The 5790-nt window shown below is 32.5% G+C and overlaps 1 protein-coding gene across 1 annotated transcript in view; it reads left to right on the top strand.

The window, feature by feature from the left end:
* The first annotated feature begins 2674 nt into the window (after positions 1-2674).
* LOC108754740 (fatty acid synthase) overlaps positions 2675-5790 on the top strand; it is a 16481-nt gene continuing 13365 nt past the window's right edge. Inside the window, exon 1 of the mRNA XM_018497280.1 lies at positions 2675-3486. The gene's annotated coding sequence lies outside the window, so the exon portion shown is untranslated. The remainder of the gene's footprint in view (positions 3487-5790) is intronic.

Below are 5790 nucleotides of genomic sequence, written 5' to 3'. Positions count from 1 at the left end.
ATATATTTATACATATTTATACATATTCGTGCATAAAAAATTTTTTATCGGGATATAAGAAATAAAGAATGCCGAGCTGTCTTCAGTACTTATTTTTGGTATGAATTTATATATTACATCATGATATTTATTATACTAAGGCTCCTGAGTAGTCTTTTCAGCCATATTGAATCGTGATGTTATAAGCGAAAAATAACGTTGTTTTTGCATATCATTCTTGTAAATAAAGAGAATTTGGATAAAACCAAATGCTAAGATTGCTTTTAAATACATGTAAAAATAAACTAAAACTTTTCTTATCTCTCCTGATAGTCAATAAAGAGTCGAAAAAAGTTCGTGAAATGAAAATAGGCTACGCATGCGCATTGAGTAAAAACTAGTAAATGCACTTTATGTGCCTTTTACGATTATTTACTGACTGTCCGCATGTTTTACAGTGAATACGTGCTTCCTACACTGCTCTTCAGAATTATTAATTATCGTGAGTATTTCTTACATCCTTCTCTTCAGATTTTCTTTGAAAGTTAGATACTGACTGTAAAATTTTCTTTCATCAAAACTAGTACCGAAAAATTATATTTTTTTTTTTTTTTAAAATTACTTTTTAGTGTAATAGAAATAATAATAGTTATGTGAAAACATAAAAAATAATTAAAAGGATTATTTTCGCATTATTTGTTTTGGAAAACATCAAGTTTGAAAAAATGTAAAAAAAAATATTTACGCATAATTATATACAAAATTATGCATAATTATGTATGAGCAATTTTTTTTACATTTTTTCAAACTGTTTCTTCTAAAACAAACAATGTGAAAATTATCCGTTTAATTATTTTTTATGTTTTCACATTGCTATTTTTATTTCTATTACACTAAAAAATAATTTTACAAAAGAAAAAAGGATGTATGAACATGTATGAACAAATTTCATAATTATACATGTTTATGAATTTTATGCGTGTTTATTTATGTTTATACATACTATATTTATACATATTCACGTATAAAAAATGTTTTATCTGAATTAATTAAGAAGAAAAATATTTGCTAGAAAATTTGCCAAAATCTTGTTTTTTTTATAGATTTATACCGTAGATTTAAATCTTTTCAATAATTGAGATATAAGAGAAATACCAAACATTTCCGTATTTAATTTAATTTCATCGCCCAAAAGTTCTTATATACAAAATCAATTATTCGTGGGCAAAGCGGCGAGACTGTGAGGTAAAGATTTCGTACTTTGAAAACTACGATTGTGTTATACCGTATACTTTTTGCGAATGTTAACTTACGAGTTGAAAACTCAGTTAAATAAAAACTACTTAGTCTAACTATTCGCTTTTATATCAGCGTTAATTCACGAGTTTGACAACGATCGGCTGACGAAATCGATAGAAACAATTTTCTTATATTCCATCCAGGTAATGCAATGTTTTGTTAAAAAGACAAGATTGGTAAAAACTACATGAGTAGTTAACATAAAAGCATTACAAAAAATATAAAAAATTTCTAAATTATTCGATTCTTTACGTCCAAATATTATTATATTTGCGTAAAATTTAAACACAATTTTCCTATTGGTTAAAAAATTATTTAATTTTTTGTATGCCTTGATTCTTACGAGAGAATCGCTTTTTGTAGCACTTACTTGCAAAATCGAATGAGAGAAAATGTAATTACGAATTAAATCCATTTTTTATACATGCTAATAAAATTTTAATAAATATTTATGCGTATAAAAGTTGATTAAAATGCACTTAATCATTAAAAAATTAAAAAATTATTTATACCTAAAACTATGGCAAAATATGATAATTACGCTGAATAAGCTATCAAAAACCAAATAATTTTTTTTTTTTTTTATATATATATTTTCAAACGTATTTACGCTAATTTTTCACTAATTTTAGCTTTTTAGCTGATTTTTTGATTGATACTTTTCGTTAACGTCGTACAGTCAAGACCTTAATTTCTATAATTTTTATAATTCGAAATATTGTTTTTATTTCGATTTTTACGTACGCAATTATCGATTAATTAGTTATAAAATTTTGATTAAGTTTAAACTATAATATTATATATAGAAATAGAGTAAACTTCTCTTCAAATTATAGCACATTTACTCGCTTGTTTATTTGCACTCTTACAATTTAACTTTTGACAAGGCAAACGCAGCTCGTACATTTTTATTAAAATGTTGTAGCTTCGATAAACATAAATGAACAATAAAATAAAGCTTATGTAATAAATATGTGTGCTTAAATAAACGATGATAAATCATAAAGCGAGTAAGAAATAATTATAAGTTAAAAAAGAACTAGAGATATGTATTTATTCGAATTTATAATCAAAAGTAGTATACACACATGTATTCACAGGACCGGTATTCATATAAGTTTTTGTTTTTTATTTCCTATCCTACGTGTACTATTAAAATTTTATGAAATAATTACAGAATCGTATTAGCATCTTAAAACATCTGTTTATACAGAATAATCTTAAGAATTATCCTCCAAACGCGGTTTATATTAAAGACAACTGGACGAAGACGGGTACTTTTATTATCGATTTTTTTTACCATGCATATTACGCGTGCGCGCTTTTTAAAATAGTCGAACATATATAAAATCATATGGAGATATTGCGCATCATCGAAACAGTATTATTAGTGGCAAGTATCGATTCCCTTTCACGTGTATCTGCGAAACGGCGCATCGTCATCACGCCGGTAACGCTATCGTCCTCCGATAACTCCGTCGTCGTTGGCGTCGTAACTCGTAACGATTGTACGAAGCGAAATAAGAAACGTGGAGAGTCACGACGGCGCGACGCGGCATGTGACGGACGCGTGCCTCGCGAAATCTGCCGATCCTCGCGTCAAGTAAAAACCGGCGACGGGTGGAGGGCTGGAGGCGGGTGACGTCGCGGTCACGACATCTTGCTCGTGACAGAAAATCAGACAGGACGCGCCGCGCCGCGCCGTCCTTTTTCGCTGGTCGTCCGATCCAGGTCGTCGTGCGATCGTCTCGTGATCGTGATCTCGACGTCGTGACCGTCATCGTCGTCGTCATCGTCGTCGTCGTCGTCGTCGTGCTCGGTGGTCGTTGGTCGCCGTCAGTCGCGCGCGCGGATGCGGCGCACCGGGTGGTGGACGCGCATGCGCTCGCTGAAACCTTGCTCCGATTGGTCGTTGCCACATGGTCTGATGTCAGACCACAGAGACGGTGCGATTCAATAATAAGATGCTGGTGTGAGCTAGATGGTAGTCAGTTCTCAGTACGCCCGACTTGCCGATTGTCTCTCTCGAGAGCGAGTCACTCGCGCCACACTCAGCCCGAGGTGAACGAGGCGAGGTTCTTGCCGAGGAAGAGAGCACCCGAGCACCGTGCCGCGGCAGTCATTCGCAAAAAAAACTGCAATTAGCAACGCTCCGCTCCAACCTTCTTTTCCGGGGGATTGCTCGTGACACAAGAGAGCGTGAGTCAGGTGAGTCTCCGCTCCGCGCGATCGATACCCCGTCCGCTTCCGCTTCCGGCCGTGAGAGATGTTGCCGCCAACATCCGCTCCAAAGCACGCAAGCGCATCGTACACACACAGTTTCGCCGAAATTTATTAAATAATACCCTACACTTCCTTTCGGCTATGCGCGACGTAACACTTGTAAAAAAAAAGAAAGAAAAAGAAAAAAAAAACAACAACATCGGACACAATTCCGTAAATTATATTAAAAGAACACTGGAAATAGTTTCATAGGGTTTTTACTTATACAAATGTAAAATTGTGTGATTGTATATAATGTACAACACAAATATTCTCTCAACACAGAGTTTACTCTAGCGAATTTTTTCCCCAAGTTTTTCATCCAAATAATCGTTCACTTGTGTAAAGAAAGAATTTCATAATTTACAATTTCGTCTCTTCATTTTCTTTGGGCCGTCTAATTGAGTCTAATTAAATTTAACAATCTTTCATTTTTATCGGTAATTAATGTATGAAGAAACGATCGGATAAAAATGTGGCAGCACTCCGAAAAGGAATCGGAATTTTGCCTAGTTTAAAGTTTAAATCTAACTAGTGAAACGATTGAGTACTAGCGAAAGATAAGTATTTAAGACATAAGTATTTTCCGTGTAAAAAAAAAAGAGTATTGGATCAATGAATCAGTTGTTATAGCCGTATTTCAAAAGCGACTTTCGCAAGAAATTACGTCCAAGGTTTTCCAAAGTTTACAGAATCATATCATATATATGAACTCCTTCCGACATTCGTTCTTCGAACCGTAACGTGAATAAATAGAAAATTAAATTCTATGTAAAAAAAATTGCCTAGCGATAAAGCGTAGTCGATATTATAAGAACAGATTACGATCTCTCTCAGAGATGATGGAGATATCTTACCGTATTACGTCGAATGACACGAGGCACTTGTCAAATGCTAATAATTGCTTACACATGCATATGTAATACATACGTACATAAAATAATGTGTAATATATGGAAATAGAGGCAACAAAATGTAAAGTGGCTAAACACTCGAAACGTAAAATAAAACAAAAGTAAACCGACTATATTATTGTATCGTGCATCCAATGAAACATTTTAACGTGTTATGATATATAAAGAGAGCAACAACAAACACATGCATTTGGTTTTACGTATCACATGTATTATACGTATACGAATAGTATAAAGAGTAGTGAATAGTACTCGTACGTACTGTAGAGATCATTCGGACGCTACTTTCGTTTTTTTTTTTTACACTTGGAAACTCAACGTTACCAGGACAGACGATGTTACGTTTGTGCTTGTATTGCGTCATAATGTATAGCTTTAGCGAGTATAACGTCAAACGTGTATCTGCGAATTCGTTTACGAATTGATTCGTATAACGAAATAGCGAAAGCCTGTAAACATATGAAGAAAATATCGGACTGAGAAAAGCTCCGTTAGCCTTGACCAAAAATGATAAAACTTGAACAAAAAGATTTCTTTGTTTTTAACAGTGTTCAAGTTGATATATTAAAATTTGAAATATTTTTCTATTCGGTTAGAAAAATTACGTTTATCAAAAATCTTATTTAAAATCGAGCGATTCTGATTTCCGTTTATACGATACTTATATATTGCACTTTTTCTTTCTCGTTCCAAGAATTACTGATATTACTTAATTACTAATTACAATCACACGCACCTGTTGCGGATGCGTGGGCGTAAGGAGTGCCGAACGTGACTCTAAGCTTAAACGATTGATCAATTAACCGAATGACGATTAATGCGATAATGAGATAAAGAAGCGCGATAATTGACCTCTGGCTGTATACATTTTACTACATTTAGTTTCGTACCTCAATTAACATGAAAGTTACATATGACTTTTAAATTTTTTTCATTTAAAATTATAATATCGACATGTAAAAAAACTCATTTAAAAGTATTAAAGTTGCAGTTGCTCCGATTGAAATACGAAAACAAAATTAGTTAGTATATTTTAATGTTTATTAGTAGTATTTGAATTTCTTCGTGAAATATAACAAGAGATTCTTATATATATATATATACATATATATATATATATATATCGTCTTTTGATTTTTTGCTAAATAACGTAAAGCGGTACAGAATACAAAACATGCACATCAATCAACCTTTAAATGTGAAAAATAATATTTTTGTAACACATTTCTAATACAAATTTTGGAAAGAACTATTAATAATACTGGATTATCAAATACTGAATACAAACTAAGATAATGTCATATCGCTTAGCAATTCGCTGTTCATAATTTTTATC

The sequence above is a fragment of the Trachymyrmex septentrionalis genome, unplaced genomic scaffold (genome assembly GCF_001594115.1).
Source record: "Trachymyrmex septentrionalis isolate Tsep2-gDNA-1 unplaced genomic scaffold, Tsep1.0 scaffold80, whole genome shotgun sequence".
NCBI lineage: Eukaryota > Metazoa > Arthropoda > Insecta > Hymenoptera > Formicidae > Trachymyrmex > Trachymyrmex septentrionalis.
The sequence above is the reverse complement of the archived record's forward strand: the minus strand, read 5'-3'. Positions and strand labels throughout refer to the sequence as shown.